The sequence below is a fragment of the Amblyraja radiata genome, chromosome 29 (genome assembly GCF_010909765.2).
Source record: "Amblyraja radiata isolate CabotCenter1 chromosome 29, sAmbRad1.1.pri, whole genome shotgun sequence".
NCBI classification, from domain to species: domain Eukaryota; kingdom Metazoa; phylum Chordata; class Chondrichthyes; order Rajiformes; family Rajidae; genus Amblyraja; species Amblyraja radiata.
This window is the reverse complement of record NC_045984.1, coordinates 34,295,581-34,319,452: the sequence shown is the minus strand read 5'-3', so window position 1 is coordinate 34,319,452 and position 23,872 is coordinate 34,295,581. Positions and strand designations below refer to the sequence as shown.

Genomic DNA, 23,872 nt, shown 5'->3' with positions numbered 1-23,872 from the left:
GGGATTTATCGGCCTTTAATCCATTCAATTTACCTAACACCACTTCCCAGCTAACCTGGATTTCACTCAGTTCCTCCATCTCATTTGACCCCTGGTCCCCTGCTATTTCCGGCAGATTATTTATGTCTTCCTTAGTGAAGACAGAACCAAAGTAGTTATTCAATTGGTCTGCCATGTCCTTGTTCCCCATGATCAATTCACACGTTTCTGACTGCAAGGGACCTACATTTGTTTTAACTAATCTTTTTCTCTTCACATATCTATAAAAGCTTTTGCAGTCAGTTTTTATGTTCCCTGCCAGTTTTCTTTCATAATCTATTTTCCCTTTCCTAATTAAGCCCTTTGTCCTTTTCTGCTGGTCTCTGAATTTCTCCCAGTCCTCTGGTAGGCTGCTTTTTCTGGCTAATTTGTACGCTTCATCTTTTATTTTGATACTATCCCTGATTTCCCTTGTTATCCACGGATGCACTACCTTCCCTGATTTATTTTTTTGCCATTAAGAATCAATCGCCAGTCTATCTTGGCCAATTCACGTCTCATACCCTCAAAGTTACCTTTCTTTAAGTTCAGGACCCTTGTTTCTGAATTAACGATGTCACTCTCCATCCTAATGAAGAACTCAACCATATTATGGTCACTCTTGCCCAAGGGGCCACGCACAACAAGACTGCTAACTAACCCTTCCTCATTACTCAATACCCAGTCTAGAATAGCCTGCTCTCTCGTTGGTTCCTCTACATGTTGGTTTAGAAAACTATCCCACATACATTCCAAGAAATCCTCTTCCTCAGCACCCTTGCCAATTTGATTCACCCAATCTATATGTAGATTGAAGTCACCCCTTATAACTGTTTTACCTTTGTTGCACGCATTTCTAATTTCCTGTTTGATGCCATCCCCAACTCCACTACTACTGTTAGGTGGCCTGTACACAACTCCCACTAGCGTTTTCTGCCCCTTAGTGTTTCGCAGCTCTACCCATATCGATTCCACATCCTCAAAGCTAATGTCCTTCCTTTCTATTGCATTAATCTGCTCTCTAACCAGCAACGCTACCCCACCTCCTTTCCCTTTCTGTCTATCCCTCCTGAATATTGAATATCCCTGGATGTTCAGCTCCCAGCCTTGGTCACCCTGGAGCCATGTCTCCGTGATCCCAACTATATCATAGTCATTAATAGCTATCTGCACATTAAACTCATCCACCTTATTACGAATGCTCCTTGCATTGTTACGTACGAAGCATTAATCTAGTTATGTAGCAGAAGCAAAGTACATTTTTTACCTTTGCAAGATTGGCTTTTCATTTCTAACTGCTGGTTGCTTCTACATTGACACAGATTTCCAATCTTCACTTATTTATGGGATGATGAGTCCTGAGGCATCTGTTCTCCAGTCAGCTGTGGGATGAAGGATCCCACGAACCAATGAAGGTGAGTGTTGTGAAGCACATAGTCCATCACTCCATGCATTCCCTCGTGAACCTGCCACAGCTGGATAAGCCATTGTACAGATCGATCCTTGTAGGTGGAGCCCAGGACAGACAAGATGCTAAAGATCATCACTGCCCATTTACACATCTGCTACACTTGCTCTTTGAGCCAGCCCATGAACATTTAACAGATGGATTTTAGTTTGTCAAAAAGATTCCACCACCTCCTCCCCCACCCCCACTCCCCCTCTCCCACCCCCATTCCTCCCTGCCCCTACACCTTCATTCCTTCCCCTCTCTCCATTCCTCCCTCTCTCGCTCCCCCTCCCTCTCTCTCCCTCCCTCTCTCCCTCCGTCCTCCCTCTCTCCCTCCCTCCTTCTCCCTCTCTCCACCCCTCCCTCTCTGCCCCTTGAGCTCACCCACTGTTCTGTAAAATCAAGGCCAATCCCAATGTAACTGCAATCCCACTGCCCACTGGTAACTTTTCACCACTAGGCTTATCCAGAGTTCTACCACTGCCTGCAAAATAATCAAAGGCTCAACTTCCACTGCGAAAGAGAATTCCAAAGACTCATTGATATATGATAATTTTCCCAAACTGTCTGTGACCCATAGCGCAGCACGAAATTATTCAATTTCTCTAAAATTACCCGAAGACAAGCAGAATTTCCAGAATTTCGGATAATCTCCTTCAAAGTGGAAACACTGATGAGGGGGTCCTCATTGTAACTTACCGAATAGTGAAAGGCCTGGATAGAGTTGGTATGGAGAGGATGTTTCCACTAGTGGGTGATTCTAGGACCAGAGGGTAAAGCCTCAGAATAAAAGGATGTACCATTAGAAAGGGGATGAGGATCATTTCTTTAGTCAGAGGGTGGTGAATCTGTGGAATTCATTGCCATAGACAGGCAAGTCATTGGGGTTTTTTAAAGTGGAGATTGATAGACTCTTGATTAGTACGGGTGCCAGGGATTATGGGGAGAAGGCAGGAGAATGGAGAGATGGAACGATTGAATGAGGAAGTAGACAATGGGCCAAATGGCCTCATTCTGCTCCTATGACATGAAGTTATGAGGAAGGGTCCCGAACCAAAGGTCATTGTGAATCCCATACATCTTAATCTTCTGCAGCAGCCTACGATGAGGTATGTTATCAAATGCCTCACTGACCCATGTAGACATCTTTCCCCACTCTACCTTCATAGATCCCTTTAGTCATCCTCAAAAGTTTCACCTGGCACAGTATTCCATGAATACTGAAGATGGTGCCGCTGATACTGATCTCCACACAAGCAGCAGTTCAAGGAGCGAGGTGATATCATGATACAGATGTCCCACTTATGCCTTTACCTGTGAATACGCCATGTGGACCTTTGTCCTGACCCCTCCCAGAGGTTTCATCATGGTGTAATGATCACCAGAGGTTTTGTGTCACCTCAGTGGAACTAGAAGATAGCAAATACCAACAAGATTCGTATCAGAAAATACTGTGCAATGGTCTAAAGTCCACTAATGATAATTGCTTTAGTGATCATTCATATAGCATGTGAGAAGATATTATCTCTGTAAAATCCTTCACATTTGCGCAATGTCCTGCTGAGTCACGATTCCTGTTTAACATGGGGGGAAGTGGGGGTTGGTGGGTGGGGCCAGGAGCAAGAGTTGATGTGATCAGGAGGCCCAGAGGGCCTTGAGGACGATGCAAGGACTCGGGAAAGATATGTGGACATTAAATCCATGGGCAGCAACCAACTGGACCTGTACCCTGCCTCTGTCTGTCTGGCACTAAAAGGACTTTGAAATTGACAGTGTCCAGAAAACAGTTTCTGCGCGAGTTACTCTGAGCACTTTGATTACTGGTGGCCTCAGATTCACAGGTCAACTCCTGCAACAATCAAACAGAAATGACAACAACGTACTTGGTTATGAGTGAGTGCCTGGATTAGATGCTGGGCATGTACATGTACATGTACATTTAGTTTCCTTCCATTTCCAGAGGGTTGACTTTTTCTTTAAATGATGAATGAGAGGTTTATTTTTTCAGTCATTAAAGGTCCTGTCTCACTTGGCCGTCATTTGCGCGCCATTTACGCAACCTGGTAACGTGTGGGTAGCGTGTGGGTAGCGTGGGACGGGCGCATGGAGTGGCGTTGAGTGTGGAGTTGCCCGCGGTATCACGCAGCGCTCCAGGATTTAGTTCTGCACGAAATCTTTGCGCGCCACCGGCTGTCACGTATATGACGGGCAAGTGGGACATCCTGGTGCAGCGCAACGTCTCACCTCCAACAGCAGCAGAAGCAGGCAAGCGATCGCCGAGCTCGGCCTGGGGCTCACGGCCGTTGAGGATCCGGATCCGCCCCCACTCCTACTCCCAGAGCGGGGCCAAGACGATTGGAGATAGACACAAAATGCAGGAGTAACTCAGTGGGACCAGCAGCATTTCTGCAGAGAAGCAATTGGTGACGTTTCGGGTCGAGACCCTTCTTCAGACTGAAACATCATTCATTCCTTCTCTCCAGAGATGCTACCTTCCTGCTGAGTTACTCCTGCGTTTTGTGTCTATCTTCAAATGACGTCACGCGCTCCAGACGGCTGTGCGGACGCATGATTACACGCGCGACCGTTGCGCGACTGTCGCACGTCAGTCACTACCGGCCTGTTGTGTAAATGACGGCCAAGTGGGACAGGCCCTTAAGTGCTCATTTATAATTAACCATTCAGAAATTGCAACTTTCCAAAACATGCTGTCCCAGAAACCCACGTTTTCTTACATTTCTCCATTATAACAGATGTTCTCTGGCCCTGGACAGAGGAACTGCCATCTGCAGTGGCTACGCTGTGTCATTTGTGATCCAGGGCTCTCCATTATAACAGATGTTCTCTGGCCCAGGACAGAGGAACTGCCATCTGCAGTGGCTACGCTGTGTCATTTGTGATCCAGGGCAATGTTGAGCCATCTAACCACAGCTAGATAATTGGAAATGAGCAGCATTGACCTCTTGAAATGTTTCGTTCTTGCCCATCTGTCTCCTCAAGATTCCCTTGGGTTTAATTGGGAATCTGATCTGAAATATACTGATGATTCTTAGGTACTAAATACAGAATTAGAATCATGTTTTACAGGAAGAGGCTGCCTGGCCAGCCAACCCAATGTTGCAGGATTGGAGTCAGTGGGGTGAGGGACAGCTGGAACTTTGACACTTTGACAACTATGTGGCGGTGAGATTGGGCAGGAGATGAGAGTATTGGTGCCTTGTGATGGGGGAGAGGAAGTGGGTGGAGTGGAATTAGTTGAATGAAAGTGAGTCATGAAGGTCCTACTTTACAGGTTTCTCAGCGATGCCTGATCATATATGCTCGTGGGATAACTTAGCCTACGCACCCCTGTAACATAGACCATTTGTGGCCAGGCCTCTTACGATGGATGAGATCAAGCTGGAAGCAGAAGCAGTGTCAGCCTCAAACAGACATTTCAGAAACTAAATAACCTCTTCCCTTGTAGAAACAAAGGACTGTAGATGTTGATTAATAAACAAAAGGACACAGAGTGCTGGAGTAACTCAGTGGGTCAGGCAGCATCTGCGGAGAACATGGATAGGTGACGTTTCAGGTCGAGACTCTTCTTCAGACTGATCGTGGTGGGAGAAGGCTGGAATTTAGAGTTCCTACCGTTGGGTTGTAAGCAGCCCATAAGGAATTCCAGGCACTGTTCCTCCAGTTTGTGTGTGGTCTCTCTCTGGCAATGGAGGTGGCCAAGGACAGAAAGGTCAGTGTGGGAATGGGAGTTAATATGGAGATACCAGGAGATCCAGGAGACTTGGTGGACTGAACGTGTGTTCAGTAAAATGGTTGCTGAGTGTACGCTTGGTCTCGCTGATGTCCAGGAGCACTTTGTGTCCTAACCTGTGGCTCTTGTCTCTCTGCAGCATGGTTGAGGGTCTAGACCTCTTTAGAGATTCCAGTGCATGAACTGGGCTGATATTGGAACAGTCGACATGCTGTGAGGTCAAGGAAGTCTCTCAAATGGGTGCAAAGTACTTTTTGATTCTACTTCAAATGGCTTTAGATTTATCCAGATGTACGACCAATGTACCTCAGTCAACATGATCTGGTGTTTGTGGGATGTTGGTTGTCATGTTTCTCACAAGTAAGACCACACTGCATTCTATAGAGTCCTAGAGAGATGCAGCAGAGAAACAGGTCCTTCAGTCCTCCACATCCCATTTATCAGCCTCACAATTACTCTCTTCCTGCATTCATCCCATTTTTAACTTCTCCAGCAATACCTCCAGGATTCTACTATTCGTGCACACTCCAGTGGCAATTTACCTGCACAATGAGTCCATTAACCTTCCGTGTTTGGGATATGGGAGAAAACCTGTAGCACGTGGAGGAATCACAGATGATCACAGGTAGAGCGGGCAAACTCCACACAGACAGCACCTGAGGTCAGCATTGAACCTGAGTCACTGCCTTCCTCGGGCTACAGTTCTACTAACTGCGACACTGCTGCCAAAGGTTCCAGTGAAGGTTTTCACGATAATTTATTGGCCCTTTCTTTGAGATGGTTTTGTCTTGCACTAAGATTTTGTCTTATTTTATTACTGTCACATGTGCTGAGATAAAGTGACAAACATTTGATTCATGTGCCCCAGGGAATGCAAAATAAAAAATAACCAGAGTGCAAAATATTGAGTTACAAATAGAAAATAAAGTGTTACAGTGTTACAGATAGCAAATAAAGTGCAAGGATGCAACAAGGTAGATTGGAAGCTTGGGATTTCTATGAGAATCACTAGATTGGGATCAATAATGGGAACCTTTAGTCTTATCGTTTAAATAATTTCTGCCTCGAGCGAATTTAATGGGTCTTTCCTGACCTGTTTGGCTTGGGTGCTGGGAGACTTTGATCATCTTGTTGATATTCGACTTTGGAATCTGAATGTACACCTCATATCTGTGGTTACTTGGTGGAGCGGTTTATTAGTCTCAGCTTTATGAGCAGGTGCCAGGGTGAGGTATCAACGTTGCTATCTATCAATAAATGATACATTGATAATTCTTGACGTAGTTATGCTGGACGGTATAATTATGATTGCTTGTTGACTGTTGAATTTTCATCATTTTCTCACACAAATAGTTGGCTCTTTAAATACTCTGCATTTGAAAATTATAAAAACCCAGCAGAAGTGAAAAATATTTCTTCTCAATGGTTACTTCAATTCTTCATTTGTCTCTTTGAACCCCCACATTCCTGATCTCACACAATGAACCATGGATCTCGAATGAAGTGAGGAAGATTTTGCCATTTACATTATTCTTCCCAAATTCGAAGGACGCACCGCAGAAAACAACCAATCCTGATGCATCACAGCTTGGTTCGGCAACTGCTCTGCACAGGAAATTGCCGAGAGCTATGAACACAGTCAAGTCCAACATCCAAACCAGCCTTTTCCCAACCATCAGCACCATCTGTATCTCACGCTGTTTCGGGAAAGCAGCCAACATAATCAAGGGCCGTTCACACTCTGGTCATTCTCCCATCTGGCAGTAGATAGAAATTCATGAAAGCATAGACCATCAGATTCACAAACAGATTCTTCACTGCTATCATCAGACAGAATGGAGATTGAATTCCCTATCTCCCTCTTTACTGTCCTTGATTTGCCTAGATAGCACGCAAAATAAAGTTTCTTATCACGTTGGAGAAGACATAGCAATAATAAAGCAACACCTGGCCTTCCCCGAGTATCAGTATAGCATGACTCGGTGGTGCTCAGGGTCCATTGCTAATGACTGCTGGTGTTAGCTGTTACACTCTATGGGCTTCAGCCCTCGGCAATTGGCCTTGCTCCTCAGCTCCTCAGTTTGGTGACTTGAGGGAAATGATCAGATGAAAATTATAAAACTACAGATAATGGAAATCTGGACTAAATGTGGAAAATACAGGCAAAACTCATCAGGTCAGGCAGCATCTGTGGAAAGAGAAACAAAGTTAGTTTTGGGTTGAAGACCCTCTGTCAAAATTGGAAAAGGGAAAAAACAAGTTTGTTTCGAGCAGCAGAGAAGGTGGGGGAGGCTGGAGAGGAGTGTGTGACGTCTGGTGGTTCATGATTTCATGCTGTCGTGATTACCATCTCGTCGATTGGTTAATGACGGAGAGAAAATGTCAAAGGAACAATTAAAAACTGTGAAATGCAGAGTGGACCAGGCAGTGTAAGTGGAGGGAGAAAAACTGGATGAAATGTACAGATGAATAATGACTGGTCAGTTCTAATACAGACACAAAAAGTGAGTTACCTGAAATTGTTGAATTGATAATGAATCAGGAATCTTCAATGTGCATTGATGGATAAACGAGTGAAGGTTATCGTCCACGTGCTGGGAACTGGGATGAATATAGATTGGTGCTTGATTAGTGCATGGACATGATGGGCCGAAGGGCCTGTTTCTGTGACGGGGTGTCTCCATTGCAAACACAAGCTCCAGGAGACTGGAGAATGATAATGTTATAATCGTTTCGAAGAATAAAAGGTGATCACATTTGGATGAAGATGATGTTGAGATAGGCGGGCAGAGTTGAGGCACTGCTTGCGTCGTTTGTAGTTCTGGGGTACAATCTTGGGGCTGCTGTTCTTGTGCAGAGGGGAGCAGGGGGAAGGATGACCTCTTGCTTTTATATCTTCTGTTCCTGTACCGTTAATACTTAGCTGTCTTATATCTTCTGAAAATTTGGATTTTAATTATAATATGTAAATATCGAAAAGTAGAAGCTACTCTGAGACAAACCACGATTCCTAAAACATTCACTGACAACTATTCATTCTCTGTAGGAATCCAGGAGAAACTACAAGGTATGTTCTGCCCTCTGGTGGCCAGTTAAATTGTTGCCTTCTTGAAGCTGTTTGTAGTAAGAGTGAGCAAGCTTGATGGACTGTAAGTAAGTAAGTTTATTGGCCAAGTATTCACATACAAGGAATTTGCCTTGATGCTCCGCCCACAAGTAACAACATGACATACAGTGACAGTTACGAATGACTAAGAAAACACTAAACATTAATAATAATAAAACATTAATGATAAAACACCATTGATCAAGCATGTGAACCAACAAAATACCAGATCAAAGGGAGGCTACATATTTTTGGCTGTTGAGTAGAGCAACTACTCGTGGATAAAAACAGTTTTTATGTCTGGCTGTGGCAGCTTTGACAATCCGGAGTCGTCTTCCAGAGGGAAGTGATTCAAATAGTTTGTGGCCAGGGTGAGAGGGGTCAGAGATGATCTTGCCCGCTCGCTTCCTGGCCCTTGCAGTGTACAGTTCATCAATGGAGGGAAGGTTGCAGCCAATAACCTTCTCTGCTCAGGTGAAGTGAACTCAGAAAGTAGAGCTCTGGAGTTTCCATTGTGTAGCAAGGAACTGCAGATACTGGTTTAAACCGAAGATAGACACAAAAAGCTGGAGTAACTCAGCGGGTCAGGCAGCATTACTGGAGAACATGGATAGGTGACGTTTCACAGAGTGCTGTAGTAATTCAGCGGGTCAGGCAACATCTCTGGAGAAAAGTAATAGGCAACGTTTCGGGACGAGACCCTTCTTCAGACTCCTTCTTCTGTCTGAAGAAGGGTCTCGACCAGAAACATCACATATTCCTTTTCCAAGATGCTGCTTGACCCACTGAGCTACTCCAGTGTTTTGTGTCTATCTGGGAGTTTCCATTGTTGTTTGATCGGCTACTTGAACCATAAACGCATGTTAGGCTTAACTGTGACTGTACCAAGAGGGCAAAGTCTTGGTGTCGGTGTCAAGAACATGATTAGAGGGCAACGTGTTTGGTTTTGTTGAAGCATGGGGAAAAAAGAAGAAAAGCTCTCCTGAGTAATGGCACGTTAGAGTAGGACATTGTGGGTAAATTTAACTCATCTTACTGAGTGTACACTCACCTGGTGGGCGTGAATGTTTCTCACAACCTGTCATGACACTCCGTCTGCCATGTGAGCGTAAAGCCACCTGTGTATCCTGTTAGCTCCGTGAAAGGTACGGTTGGGTTGAAATACCATCTTTGACTTTGGCAGAGACATGATGCAGAAAGTAGCAGTGTGGGATGAATGTTACATCTAAACCTCAACAATCTGGAACCTGAACTCTGGTCAGCTTTTTATTTTGCCCAGTTTTAACTACACAGACTTGCGAATTGTAAGTTTAGTTTAGTTGAGTATAGTTTATTGTCACGTGTACCATGAAAAGCTTTCGTTTCATGCTAACCAGTTGGCATAAGGGGACCTCTTCACATTGCTCGCAGTTTTGTCCTAAATCTGAACACCAAGATCTGGTAATGTTTGTAATGAATGAAACCTACAAATAAGATTTAGAGGATGTAAGGGGCAAGTTGTTCACACAAAGGGTGGTGGGTTTATGATATGAGCTGCCAGAGGATGTGGTCAAAATTAGTCTCTTACCCCCTCTCTTAGGCTTCCCTCAGTCATGGCTGACCATGGGTGTCTCCAGGGTGCTATTCCCTATATGGAGGACGCCTGTGCGTGACTTTGTTTAACGTGGGGAGACTGGTGCACAGACAGCTACCACACGGTCCTTGACAGATCTGGGTCAGGATCCAGTGGCATGGAGTCCAAGACGACCGGAGACCCTTTTCTGCTGCAGCCTTCATCCGCCTTCCCAGCCGTTGTGACGCTCCACTAAGGTCAGCTATCATCCTCTCTCCGCCTGTTCCACTGTTGAAGTCCTGGTTGGATTGCTCTTTGTCAAAATTAGTGCCATTACAATATTTGGACAGGTACTTTATAAGGAAGGTTTAGAAGGATATAGGTCAAATGCAGGAAAAAGGATTAGCTTTAATAGGCATCATGGCTAGCATTGCCAAGTTGGTCGGAAGGGCCTGTTTCCATTCTGTATAATTCTCTGCATCTAAATAAATATTGAATTAAAACCTTGTGCACCATTTACATAGAAAATGCACCAACATGTTCACAGTCAAAACATGGAAGCAACTTTGATATCAAGCCACATGGTGACATTAAGGTAAATAAATAGAGATTGGTTAAAGAGCTAAGTTTTCAAGAGTTTCTGAGAGTTGAGGGTGAATTCCAAAATATAGAACCTTGGGAACGAATGACGCAGACAATGTTTTCAACCATTAAAATTGATAGATTAGGAGTTTCACCTGCTAATTAGGGGGTATGCGTATAAGGGGGTACGGAGAGAAGGCAGGTACAGGATACTGAGTTGGATGATCAGCCATGATCATATTGAATGGCGGTGCAGGCTCGAAGGGCCGAATGGCCTACTCCTGCACCTATTTTCTATGTTTCTAATTTTAACATAGAATACATTTCTGAATGGCCTCTGATGGAAGGAAAACGAAGGCAGTGGAAATTGGAGACTATTCATTCGGACTTGTTGTCAAGGAAAATGAACCATGGAGAGCTTTTGTTGTATGGAATGTATCATTATTATCTGTTGCGTTGGAGTCTGAAAGATGATCATAAATGCACTGCTGGGGAAGTGTTTTTTAAGCAGATATGTTATTGGCATTTAATAAACTTTTGGATAGATACGTGGATATGCAGGGAATGGAGAGATATGGGATATGGAGGGATATGGGTTATGTGCAGTGTGGCGTCGGGGAAGTGCCAGGGTGACCATGACTGCACCGACACTGGTAGTAGGGTAATGTCAATTACATGGTTCATTTTGAATGGCGAGAATGTCCCGGCCATGGGGGGGGACTCAGTCCCTCGTTGTCAGTGAGGAGGAACTGGCCATCTTGGACACTCTCATCAACAGGAGTTGCTGCAGGTCTTAAGCTTCCTCCAAGCCTGTGGAAAGAGATGGCATTAGTGAGGGGTCTTCCACTTTCCTCCCTGCCTTGCTTCCTCTTGGCCAAACAACCCATTATTCATGAGAGTGGAGCTGACGATCTGTGGCTGAGTTGCTCCAATTCCAGCTCATTGCTCACAGCTGTTGCTCCTTTGTCGAGCCTCAGCTCCGTCTCATGGCCTCTCTGCCAACGCTGGGGAACGCAGGACCCAATGGGATTATGTAGAGAGGGATAGTCTTGGCTTCATTATTAACACTGACATTGTGGGCCGAAGGGCCTGTTCTTGCACTATATTGCCCTATGTTGCATGTTGTACAAACCCTCTGCAATCTATTTGAATTGGGAAATAGCTTGAATGGAAAATTTGTGAAGACATTTTTTCAGCTATTTGATTTCCAATTTAGCTTTGACTGGCACCGTTTTATGACAATAATCAGGCATTTATTTCCTCTGATTTATTTCCATAATTTTTCCGATGGTTAATCATTCTCAGTATTTTTATGTTGCCATTTTTAACTTATTTGAATAATAAAGCAGACATTTCTTTGGTAGCAAAAACTATTTGAAAGAATCAGAATAATTGGCTCTTGTCTGACAGGTGGAATGACTTTGATCGGGAATACATGTGAATACAACTCACAAATGTTAGATCCAAAACACGTAATTCTGTTGTCCGATTCTTGCTGTTGACATCTACCACCAACCCAACACGTCTGCACTCACAAAAAGAGATTCAGACTGAATAACACTTAAGGCAAGGCAATGTTCATCAATTCAATCCCCTCCCCATCCCAAGCCATTTAACGGTTTGTTACAAAAATAGTTTTGACATGTTGCCTGTGTTTTCCAACAGAGAGAAATGCTTTGCTGCCTTAATTCTGAACTGACGTGCACCCTGCTGACAACTGCAATTTTCTTAATGGCACTAATATAAGAAATTGAATAAATCGTCAGGGTTGACAAGTTCTGAAAGGCTCCGCTAATCGTCATATATCGTAAAGATTCACTGTCCTTTCATTGAAAAACCCATGCAGTTTGTTTTCCTGCATTCTCACAAGTTGAGTGAACAATCTTCATCCATGATCAACTTGAACCTTCCACGTCATTTCACGCGGGTTCTAAATGTCATCAAACTTGTTGATGTGTTGTGATGGGTTTCTGCTGTTTCCATCCCTCAGTCTTGACATGTGCAGAGTAAAGATAATCCGGTTCCCTCCTGGTCACTAGTAGGTGTCCCAGTGTGGGAACACAAGTGCCAGTTAGTATCAATCCATGATATTCCTCACTCTCTCACCTACGCTTGCTGGACTGATTTTCACTATTATGTTCAGTTTTGGTCACCGTGCTACAGGAAAGCTATTGTCAAGCTGAAAAGGGTGCAGAGAAGATTTACAAGGATGTTGCCAGGACTCGAGGGGCTGAGATATAGGAAGAGGTTGAGCAGGCTGGGACTCTATTTCTTGGAGCATAGGAGGATGAGGGATGATCTTAGAGGTGTACAAGATCATGAAGAATAGATCGGGAAAATGCACAGCCTTTTGCCTAGAGTAGGGGAATTGAGAATCAGAGGACATGTTTAAGGAGAAGAGGGAAAGGTTTAATAGGAACCTGAGGGATAAGTTTTTTACACAAAATATGGTGGGTGTATGGAATGAGCTGTTGGTAGAGCTTGTTGAGGCAGGTACTATCATCATTTAAAAAAAGATATTTGCACAGGTACATGGATATAAATCAACATGTAGAGGAACCAACGAGAGAGCAGGCTATTTTAGACTGGGTATTGAGTAATGAGGAAGGGTTAGTTAGCAGTCTTGTTGTACGTGCCCCCTTGGGCAAGAGTGACCATAATATGGTTGAGTTCTTCATTAGGATGGAGAGTGACATTGTTAATTCAGAAACAATGGTTCTGAACTTAAAGAAAGGTAACTTTGAGGGTATGAGACGTGAATTGGCCAAGATTGACTGGCAATTAATTCTAAAAGGGTTGACGGTGGATATGCAATGGAAGACATTTAAAGACTGCATGGATGAACTACAAAAATTGTTCATCCCAGTTTGGCAAAAGAATAAATCAGGGAAGGTAGTGCATCCGTGGATAACAAGGGAAATCAGGGATAGTATCAAAGCGAAGGATGATGCGTACAAATTAGCCAGAAAAAGCAGCATACCGGAGGACTGGGAGAAATTCAGAGACCAGCAGAGGAGGACAAAGGGCTTAATTAGGAAAGGAAAAATAGATTATGAAAGAAAACTGGCAGGGAACATAAAAACTGACTGCAAAAGTTTTTATAGATATGTGAAAAGAAAGAGATTAGTTAAAACAAATGTAGGTCCCTTGCAGTCAGAAACGGGTGAGTTGATCATGGGGAACAAGGATATGGCGGACCAATTGAATAACTACTTTGGTTCCGTCTTCACTAAGGAAGACATAAATAATCTGCCGGAAATAGCAGGGGACCGCGGGTCAAAGGAGTTGGAGGAATTGAGTGAAATCCAGGTTAGCCGGGAAGTGGTGTTGGGTAAATTAAATGGATTAAAGGCCGATAAATCCCCAGGGCCAGGTAGGCTGCATCCCAGAGTACTTAAGGAAGTAGCTCCAGAAATAGTGGATGCATTAGTAATAATCTTTCAAAACTCTTTAGATTCTGGAGTAGTTCCTGAGGATTGGCGGGTAGCAAACGTAACCCCACTTTTTAAGAAGGGAGGGAGAGAGAAAACGGGGAATTACAGACCAGTTAGTCTAACATCGGTAGTGGGGAAACTGCTAGAGTCAGTTATTAAAGATGGGATAGCAGCACATTTGGAAAGTGGTGAAATCATTGGACAAAGTCAGCATGGATTTACAAAAGGTAAATCATGTCTGACGAATCTTATAGAATTTTTCGAGGATGTAACTAGTAGCGTGGATAGGGGAGAACCAGTGGATGTGGTGTATCTGGACTTCCAGAAGGCTTTCGACAAGGTCCCACATAAGAGATTAGTTTACAAACTTAAAGCACACGGCATTGGGGGTTCAGTATTGATGTGGATAGAGAACTGGCTGGCAAACAGGAAGCAAAGAGTAGGAGTAAACGGGTCCTTTTCACAATGGCAGGCAGTGACTAGTGGGGTACCGCAAGGCTCAGTGCTGGGACCCCAGCTATTTACAATATATATTAATGATCTGGATGAGGGAATTGAAGGCAATATCTCCAAGTTTGCGGATGACACTAAGCTGGGGGGCAGTGTTAGCTGTGAGGAGGATGCTAGGAGACTGCAAGGTGACTTGGATAGGCTGGGTGAGTGGGCAAATGTTTGGCAGATGCAGTATAATGTGGATAAATGTGAGGTTATCCATTTTGGTGGCAAAAACAGGAAAGCAGACTATTATCTAAATGGTGGCCGACTAGGAAAAGGGGAGATGCAGCGAGACCTGGGTGTCATGGTACACCAGTCATTGAAAGTGGGCATGCAGGTGCAGCAGGCAGTGAAGAAAGCGAATGGTATGTTAGCTTTCATAGCAAAAGGATTTGAGTATAGGAGCAGGGAGGTTCTACTGCAGTTGTACAGGGTCTTGGTGAGACCACACCTGGAGTATTGCGTACAGTTTTGGTCTCCAAATCTGAGGAAGGACATTAATGCCATAGAGGGAGTTCAGAGAAGGTTCACCAGACTGATTCCTGGGATGTCAGGACTGTCTTATGAAGAAAGACTGGATAGACTTGGTTTATACTCTCTAGAATTTAGGAGATTGAGAGGGGATCTTATAGAAACTTACAAAATTCTTAAGGGGTTGGACAGGCTAGATGCAGGAAGATTGCTCCCGATGTTGGGGAAGTCCAGGACAAGGGGTCACAGCTTAAGGATAAGGGGGAAATCCTTTAAAACCGAGATGAGAAGAACTTTTTTCACACAGAGAGTGGTGAATCTCTGGAACTCCCTGCCACAGAGGGTAGTCGAGGCCAGTTCATTGGCTATATTTAAGAGGGAGTTAGATGTGGCCCTTGTGGCTAAGGGGATCAGAGGGTATGGAGAGAAGGCAGGTACGGGATACTGAGTTGGATGATCAGCCATGATCATATTGAATGGCGGTGCAGGCTCGAAGGGCCAAATGGCCTACCCCTGCACCTAATTTCTATGTTTCTATGTTTCTATGATAGGATAGGTTTACAAGTGGGACGTGCAGATGGGGCATGTTGGTCGGCAGGGGCAAGTTGGGCTGAAGGGCTTGGTTCTACGCTGTGTGACTATGACTGAGGTACATAGGTAGGGAGAAAGGACAGGCAAGGAAGAGATATAAGTGGGATGCCTAGAAAGAGTATTGGTGACAAAAGGGATGAATGCTGTTTCTCCTCTTCCCTTTAATAATTATTAAGGATGGTACATCTTTGTAAACATATTTACAAGCATCAAAGTTTTGGTACAAATCTTTCCATGATCAAGCTCAATTCATCTGTGGATTATTTTAGGCTTTTATGACTATTCTACAATGAGTCTTGACCCGAAATGTCACCTATTCCTTCTCTCCAGAGATGCTGCCTGACCCGCTGAGTTACTCCAGTACTGTGAAACGTCACCTATCCATGTTCTCCAGACATGCTGCCTGACCCGCTGAGTTACTCCAGCACTTATCCACTTTGGTAGCAAAAACAGAAGGCAGATTATTATCTAAATGGCGTCAAGTTGGGAAAAGGGGAAGTACAACGGGATCTGGGGGTCTTTGTTCATCAGTCAATGAAAGTAAGCATGCAGGTACAGCAGGCAGTGAAGAAAGCGAATGGCATGTTGGCCTTCATAACAAGTTGACTATAGGAGCAAAGAGGACCTTCTGCAGTTGTATAGGGCCCTAGTGAGACCACACCTGGAGTATTGTGTGGAGATTGGTCCCCTAATTTGAGGAAGGACATTCTTGCTATTGAGGGAGCCCAGCGTAGGCGGGACTCTCATATGCTGAGAGAATGGAGCAGCTGGGCTTGTACACTCTGGAGTTTAGAAGGGTGAGAGGGGATCTTATTGAAACATATAAGATTATTAAGGGTTTGGACATGCTAGAGGCAGGAAACATGTTCCCGATGTTGGGGGAGTCCAGAACCAGGGGGCACTGTTTAAGAATAAGGGGTAAGCCATTTAGAACGGAGACGAGGAAACACTTTTTTCTCACAGAGAGTTGTGAGTCTGTGGAATTCTCTGCCTCAGAGGGTGGTGGAGGCCGGTTCTCTGGATACTTTCAAAAGAGAGCTAGATAGGGCTCTTAAAGATAGCGGAGTCAGGGAATATGGGAAGGAGGCAGGAACGGGGTACTATTTGGGGATGATCAGCCATGATCACATTGAATGGTGGTGCTGGCTCGAAGGGCCGAATGGCCTACTCCTATTGTCTAATGTTTATTGTCACTCTATGAAATGTCACCCATTCCTTCTCTCCGGAGATGCTCTCTGTCCCGCTGAGTTACTCCAGCACTCTGTGAAACGTCACCTATCCATGTTCTCCACAGATGCTGCCTGACCCGCTGAGTTAATCCAGCATTTTGTGTCTACCTTCCTACAATGACACAATTAGTAACTGGCTGCAATATACTCTACATTACAAGAATAATTACACTGCAAAACGACTTTGTTGTCTGAAAGTCATCTGGGGCATGATGTGGTTGTGAAACATGGCGTGCTGTATGAGTTGAGTTTCTGCCTACTCTGTTTTATTTTATCCCAGTGTCATGGTCTTGTTTTGAATCGAGCCTTGCATGTGTTTTCCACTGGGGTAGCATGGGAAATGCCTCAACGCCTCTCCTGGGATACGCTGAGAAGTTTGTTGTCCTTCAATAGTGATTGTTTACTTTAGTGCCGTCGCAGATACATTAAAGAATCAACAGCATTATTATCTAAATGGCGTCGTTGGGAAAAGGGGAAGTACAACGTGATCTGGGGGTCCTTGTTCATCAGTCTATGAAAGTAAGCATACAGGTACAGCAGGCAGTGAAGAAAGCGAATGATATATTGGCCTTTATAACAAGGTGGGGGGCCGGCATTCTGGCAGGCAGGTTTGCCACTGCAACACTAAACTAAATAAGGGGGGAGGCGGTGTCAAATGGGATAGTCATGGATGGAGTTAAAGGGAAAGGGAGTAAAGGGATAGTTAATGACCCCAGAATTAATGGGAAAGAAAGCTCACAAAGGGATAGGAGAGCATGACCAAGTGTAGTAGGAATCGAACACAAAGGCTGGGGATGGTGGAAGGGGGCAGGGAGAGGTGGGGGTACAAGGAGGGAGATGATACGAGTTGGGGGGAGGGAGGGGGTACAAGGGGAGGGGAGGGATATTGGGGAGGAGTGAGTATGAGGGGAGTGGTACGAGGTGGGGAGGGGGATATTGCGGGTTGGGGAGGGCGGGAGGGGATGGGTATGGGCTGATCTCTCGTTCCCAGTTTGCTCAGCTACTCCAGCAGTTTATTTCTGCTCCAGATTTTACAGCATCTGCAATCCCTTGTTTCTCAAAATAAATGATTAGATTCTGATGTAAGGCCAGTGACTGGAAGCTATCAGTGCCAGTAACTCTTTCCACTGATGTTACCTGACCACTGTGTATATTTGGCATTTAATTGACTATAAAATATTTTGGGGTATCCTGATCCTTGATAATTATGTAAAACTAACTTCTGTCTCTTACACATTTCACACTGTTAGAAACTATTACAGGGTCTTCACTAATATAGAATCCAGATGCATAATTGCTTTTACCTTGATAATTCCCAAGCTGGAACGGCACTGTTCACAGAGATGAAACTCTGTAAGTTATACCCTGCTGGAGATAGGCCCATTTGAAACATATATTTGCATATTTTAATATATACTCATTCCTAATGCACTTGGCTGTCCAATGCCATACTGTTGTTGCACTGAGGAGTATTTTATCACCAGGAATTAGGCAATTTGCAGGAACCTCACGTAAATATTTGGAGCCAATTTTCAGCTCAAATGCTCATACATAACCCTCGGTTATCTCACCGAGAGCTAATTGCACTTTCCACAGCTTGAGCTGCTGAGAGGTCCAGCCTTCGCAATCTTGTTTTCGAAAGCTGGCCTCTCTGTTTTGCTCTGCTGCACCTGGATCATAATTTCAGAAGGAAATGAACAGTCTCTTGACTAATCAGGATTTCTCCTTTTCCAAATGATTCACAGTTCCAACAACTCAGCTGAATCCTGACACTGTTGCTGTCTGTGTGGAGTTTGCACTTTCAACCTATGACCATCTGAGGTTCCTCTGGGTTTCCTCCCATAAAGGAAACTTACAGTACGTGGTTTAGTAAGTTAATCGGTAAACACTATAAAAGTGTTGAGAATAGAATGGGACTCATGTAACGGGCTGCTTAATGGTCGGTGTGGACTCTGTGGGTCGAAGGGTATTTTCCATGCTGTAAACCTCAATTACTCTCAAAATGAAATATACAGATTCAAAGTGAAGTCAAAGTAGATTCAAGTTGCACCAAAGTAACCAAATTATAGACTTTGTTAAGAAGAACAATTGATTTTACATTTTCACTGCAATTGAACTTAGCTGCCCATAGAACTGTAAATAGTGTTGATCTGGCTTCTGGTTTAAACCAGAGCAGATAGGCTTATTGCAGGTATAAATCCAAAAACCAGTGAGCTGGGTTTCTGTAAACAAGTCTACCATTGCAGCATCAACACCAATTCTCCACCGTTGCCCAGCGCCACATGGTCCGAGTTTCTGCAAGTGACCGTAAGTTCTTATCTGGGGAATTGTACCTCTTCACCATGGCTCTGTTCTCCAGCCATGATGTCCACACCTCTATCACAGACCACACCACCAACATTGACCACAGCTTGTTTGCAGAAACTAACTGCTTGTCTACTATCTTATTCTCTTATACTTAGTATGATTGTGCCGAATATATAGCAGGATTGCCACTGAACTATGAAAAAAATAATTTCACAATACTTAGCTGGACGTGACAATAACATATAATTGAACCCACTATCAGCGGCCGTAATTCGTGAATGACCTTAACTTCCTACTCATGACCCGAACTGCTACAAGACCTGTCATTGTCCCCAGCTCTCTACACGACTGACTTCCTGCTGATGACATAACAACATCTAAAATACTTTTGTACATGTACACAGATGGGAAAGGCTTAGAGGGATATGGGCCAAACGGAGGCAGATGGGACTAGATGGGACAAGTTGGGTTGAAGGGCCTGTTTCCACACAGTGTGACTATGATGGCCCTAACTCACTCAACTAAGTTGACTTCCATTCAATAATGTTACCTTCTGTCTGTAATCCTGACTCTACATCAGAGACTCCACCTTGACTTTCCAACGATTTATTCTGTGGTTTGAGCAAAGATGTTTTGATTGTTGCTAATATTTCTATTTCTACATATTTCCCTTTTGTCTGAATGTCAATGACACACATTGGGCAGCAGTTCCTGAGATATTCTCTCCCTGGGTTCTCATTCCCAAATACCTTCCAATGTAATTTAATAATGAGGAGCAATTGACCTCGGCTGATACTGCTCTGCTGCGGCAGTCAAGAGGAGTCATTGCATCATGACACAAGCAAGAGTGATTAGAAATTGTATCGTCATTAACTGGAGCCTCGGCAACCTTGACTGGGGCTGGGATAAGGCAACCAATCAGAGATAATGCAAAACACCCAACTTCAGCTACAGTGTTGAAAGGAGTAAACAGAAACTCAATTCAAGTGAGTTTTCAGACAAATTTACTCAGACAAAAGATAACTTAATAATTTATGATTTTGTAATAGATTTCTTGTTAAATAAATATTGTTGGATTTTTTTGACTAAGACAAAAAGGAATGAGCCCAGAAAAAAATCACCCCAAAGGTAGAGTTTGGATTGAACTGAGCCCAAGTTCATAGAATCAGTCACAGCATGAAAACAGACCCTTCAGTCCATCTTGCCCATGCCACCAAGGTGCCCCATCTAAGCTAGTCCCATTTACCTGCATTTGGCCACATCCCTCTGAACCTTTATAATCCATATCCTTGTCCAAGTATCTTTTTAACATTGTTATATTGTCTGGCTCAACTACCTCCTCTGGCAGCGCATTCCATTTACCCACCTTCCTCTGTGAAAAAGTTGCTCCTTATGTTCCTATTAAAACACGTTAATATTCCAGGTTGAAGACCCTTTGTTGGATCTGCCCATAGATCCTCTTGTTGAGGCTGTCCTCTCTGTTGGTGTCTCCTATGTTGATCACATGAATGAATGAATGAATGAACGAATAATTGTGTATCATTATAGAGTGCCTCTGGGGCTTATTGGTTCTTGACAGGGGGACTCATCCCGATATGACAGAGCAAACACATAAAGTGTAGAAAGTAATCTTCCAGCCAAAATACCTCCCATTGGTGATGAAGAAAGTGGACGTGAATGCGATATATTGGCATATTTTCTTGAGTTTGATTCGAGTTTATCAATTGTTACTTTGTTCTCAACTTGTTTTCACTAATAGACTTAGATTTATCAGACTTAGCATAGATTTATTAAGATAGCTGATAAATCTCTAGAAACATTACTCAAATCAAAAGTGTGCTTCAATATTGTTTTAATTGGCAACATTCCCTTCCTCAGGGGTTTGTATTCACAGAGCCAACACTGCTGTGAAATATAGGTTAAAGTAAGTTTTCAACATTGCAGTTTGGATAACTCTAATCCTTCACCTGCTCCCAACTTCAGCAGATTAAAATTCTCACAATGTGCTCCCATTATGCCTGGCTTCACCGTGACAGGGTCTGTCCCACTGCGGTCCATCAATGATTAGATGCTCTTTAATTTTTCATAACGCACCATCATCAAATATTCCCTCAGATGCATTTCAAGCAATGATGATAGAGCACTCTACTTACTGAAAACCACGAACAATACTGATGTAATGGTGCATGAAGTTAAAATTGTTACATCTACTGCCCTGGCGACTGATTGTTTAACACAAGCATAGGAATCCCAGGAATGTCAAATCAACTTCCATTCATGCATTGCTCAGGAATTCATATAAACTAAGTTTGTGTCTTTTACAAATATAAAATGTTCACACTGTTCTCTCTCCCCTTAATGAGCATGCATGTTGTTAGTGAAGAGTAGTTTGAAATGTACACTTGCATCTCTAGTTGTCTTGTTCATGGATAGTCTGCAGTTTGTAGCTTCCCAGTTAAACGTTGCCTGTCTGTTCTCACATAGGCTTATTTTGTACAGAGCCTGCTGTGTCGTTGTCCATGGACTGAATCCAGATAATTGTTGCTGTTTGTGGATCCAGCTGGGAAATCCTTGGTGTGTAATGGCCACTTCCTTCATTGTGTTTTTGTATCAGTGTGACATCTCAAGTGTGTGGGCTGGATGTCTTGAATGTGACATAAAAGATTAGCAATTGTAACCTGAGTTACAGGCACAAGGAGACAGAGGGCGTCAGATTCCCTCCCACCCTAATCCCACCTATGGTTTTACATCTCACCTTTCCTTATCTGACACCTTTTTGCCTCCTCATCACCTTTACAATTTATCAGTTACTCCATCCATCCCTCCCGTATCCACTTATCACTGCCCCCACTTCTCAGATTCAGATTCAAACTTTATTGTCATTGTGCAGTGTACAGTACAGAGTCAACTAAATGCAGTTAGCATCTCCCCAGAAGAGCGAACATTGAATAATGAGCAATAAATATATATACGTACATACAGTAGTAGCAGTGCAATTTTTCTGGGGGAAGAATTGTGGGGGGGGGGGGGGGGGGACGGGACACTGGCAATCACCACAGTGCAGAGTTAAGTAATGTAATAGCCGCAGGGAAGAAGTTGTTCCTGGACCTGCTGGTCCGGCAACGGAGAGACCTGTAGCGCCTCCCGGATGGGAGGAGGGTAAACAGTCTGTGGCTGGGGTGAGAGCAGTCCTTGACGATGCTGCGCGCCCTTCACAGACAACACTTGCTTTGGACAGACTCAATGGAGGGGAGTGAGGAACCGGTGATGCGTTGGGCAATTTTCACCACCCTCTGCAGTGCTTTCCGGTCGGAGACAGAGCAGTTGCCATACCATACTGTGATACAGTTGGTAAGGATGCTCTCGATGGTGCAGCGGTAGAAGTTCACCAGAATCTGATGAGACAGATGGACCTTCTTTAGTCTCCTCAGGAAGAAGAGATGATGGTGAGCCTTCTTGACCAGAGTTGAGGTATTGTGGGTCCAAGAGAGGTCATCGGAGATGTTGACCCCCAGAAACCTGAAGCTGGAGACACGTTCCACCTCCGTCCCGTTAATGTGGATGGGGGTGTGCGTGCCGCCCCTAGACCTTCTGAAGTCTACAATGAGCTCTTTGGTCTTCTTGGAGTTAAGGGCCAGGTTGTTGTCAGCGCACCATGCTGCTAGGAGCTGGACCTCCTTTCTTTTCTAACTTTCTCCTCCTCCTCCAATCAGTCTGAAGAAGGGTCCCAAACGGGACATCATTTGTTAATACCCTCATTGATGGAACCTGACCTGCTGATTTTCTCCAGCACTTTGTTTATGGCTCAAGAATCCAACATTTGTAGTTCCCTGTTGGTCCGTAAAGTTCCTGAAATTGTAACTCAGGTTTATGGATTAGGTTGTAATTGGGTTTGTGTTATAGTATATCGGGTTCTGGGTTCTGGTCTACATATTTATTACCCACAAGGAAGGTTCTGCTTATTACTTCCATAAATATAGTCATGCTCAATTGGTCACTCAATGAGTCAAATTGACTGAGATTAATTAAAATTAATGAGCCATACTTTCAATTAAATGCTCAAAGAAATGCCTGTTGTAATCCTTGGTTGCTTCATTTATAGCTGTCATGAAGAGTGCTGTTCTTCCAGTCTGTCATTCCAGAGGAGGTAGGGCAAGGGAGAAGCAAATCTAGTGAAGTACTCGGAGCCAGAGTTATTCTACCTTATGGATGGTGAATGATTTAGCCTCAGCATCATTTCTCTGTCAGTGTTGGGCAATGTCCTCTTTCCCCGTCCAATGCCCCCCCCTCAGCACTCTCCACCCCACCCCATCCCACCAAACCCACCAAACCCACCAAACGAACCAAACCCACCAAACTCACCAAACTCACCAAACTTGCGGGTCTTTGTGTCAGCGCTCATCTCTGCAACTGGATCCTCGACTTTCTGACCAACAGACCAACCAGTGAGGATAGCGGACAAATCATCCTCTACGATAATCCTCAATGCAGGGGCTCCACAAGGATGCGTTCTCAGCCCCTTCTTTACTCCTTGTACACCAATGTCTGTGCAGCCATGTGCAAATCCAATTCCATTTTCTAATTCGCAGACGATGCCACCATTATGGGCCGGATATCAAATAATAATGAGACATAGTATAGGAAAGAGATGGAGAACTTCTTGTCTTGGTGTCGAGACAATAACCTTTCTCTCAATGTCAGCAAGATAAAGGAGATAATGATGGACTTCAGGAAGCAAAGTGGTACACATACCCCAGTTTGCATTGACGGTACCGAAGTGGAGATGGATGAAAACTTCCAATTCCCAGGAGTCAATATCACCAACAACTTCTCCTGTACCACCCATATTGAATCACCTTCAAAGAAAGCATACCAATGCCTCTACT

At 44.0% G+C, this 23,872-nt stretch overlaps 1 protein-coding gene and 1 long non-coding RNA gene across 2 annotated transcripts in view; one reads left to right on the top strand and one right to left on the bottom strand.

Annotated features, from left to right (window-relative positions):
* LOC116989669 (perilipin-2-like) overlaps window positions 1-17,035 on the bottom strand; it is a 31,912-nt gene extending 14,877 nt beyond the window's left edge. Inside the window, exons 1-2 of the mRNA XM_033047272.1 lie at window positions 17,030-17,035; window positions 6,785-6,792 (exon numbers count right to left, since the gene is read on the bottom strand). The gene's annotated coding sequence lies outside the window, so the exon portion shown is untranslated. The remainder of the gene's footprint in view (window positions 1-6,784; window positions 6,793-17,029) is intronic.
* LOC116989670 overlaps window positions 1-23,872 on the top strand; it is a 50,657-nt gene that overhangs the window by 5,751 nt on the left and 21,034 nt on the right. Inside the window, exon 2 of the long non-coding RNA XR_004416283.1 lies at window positions 1,341-1,433. This is a non-coding gene — a long non-coding RNA (uncharacterized LOC116989670). The remainder of the gene's footprint in view (window positions 1-1,340; window positions 1,434-23,872) is intronic.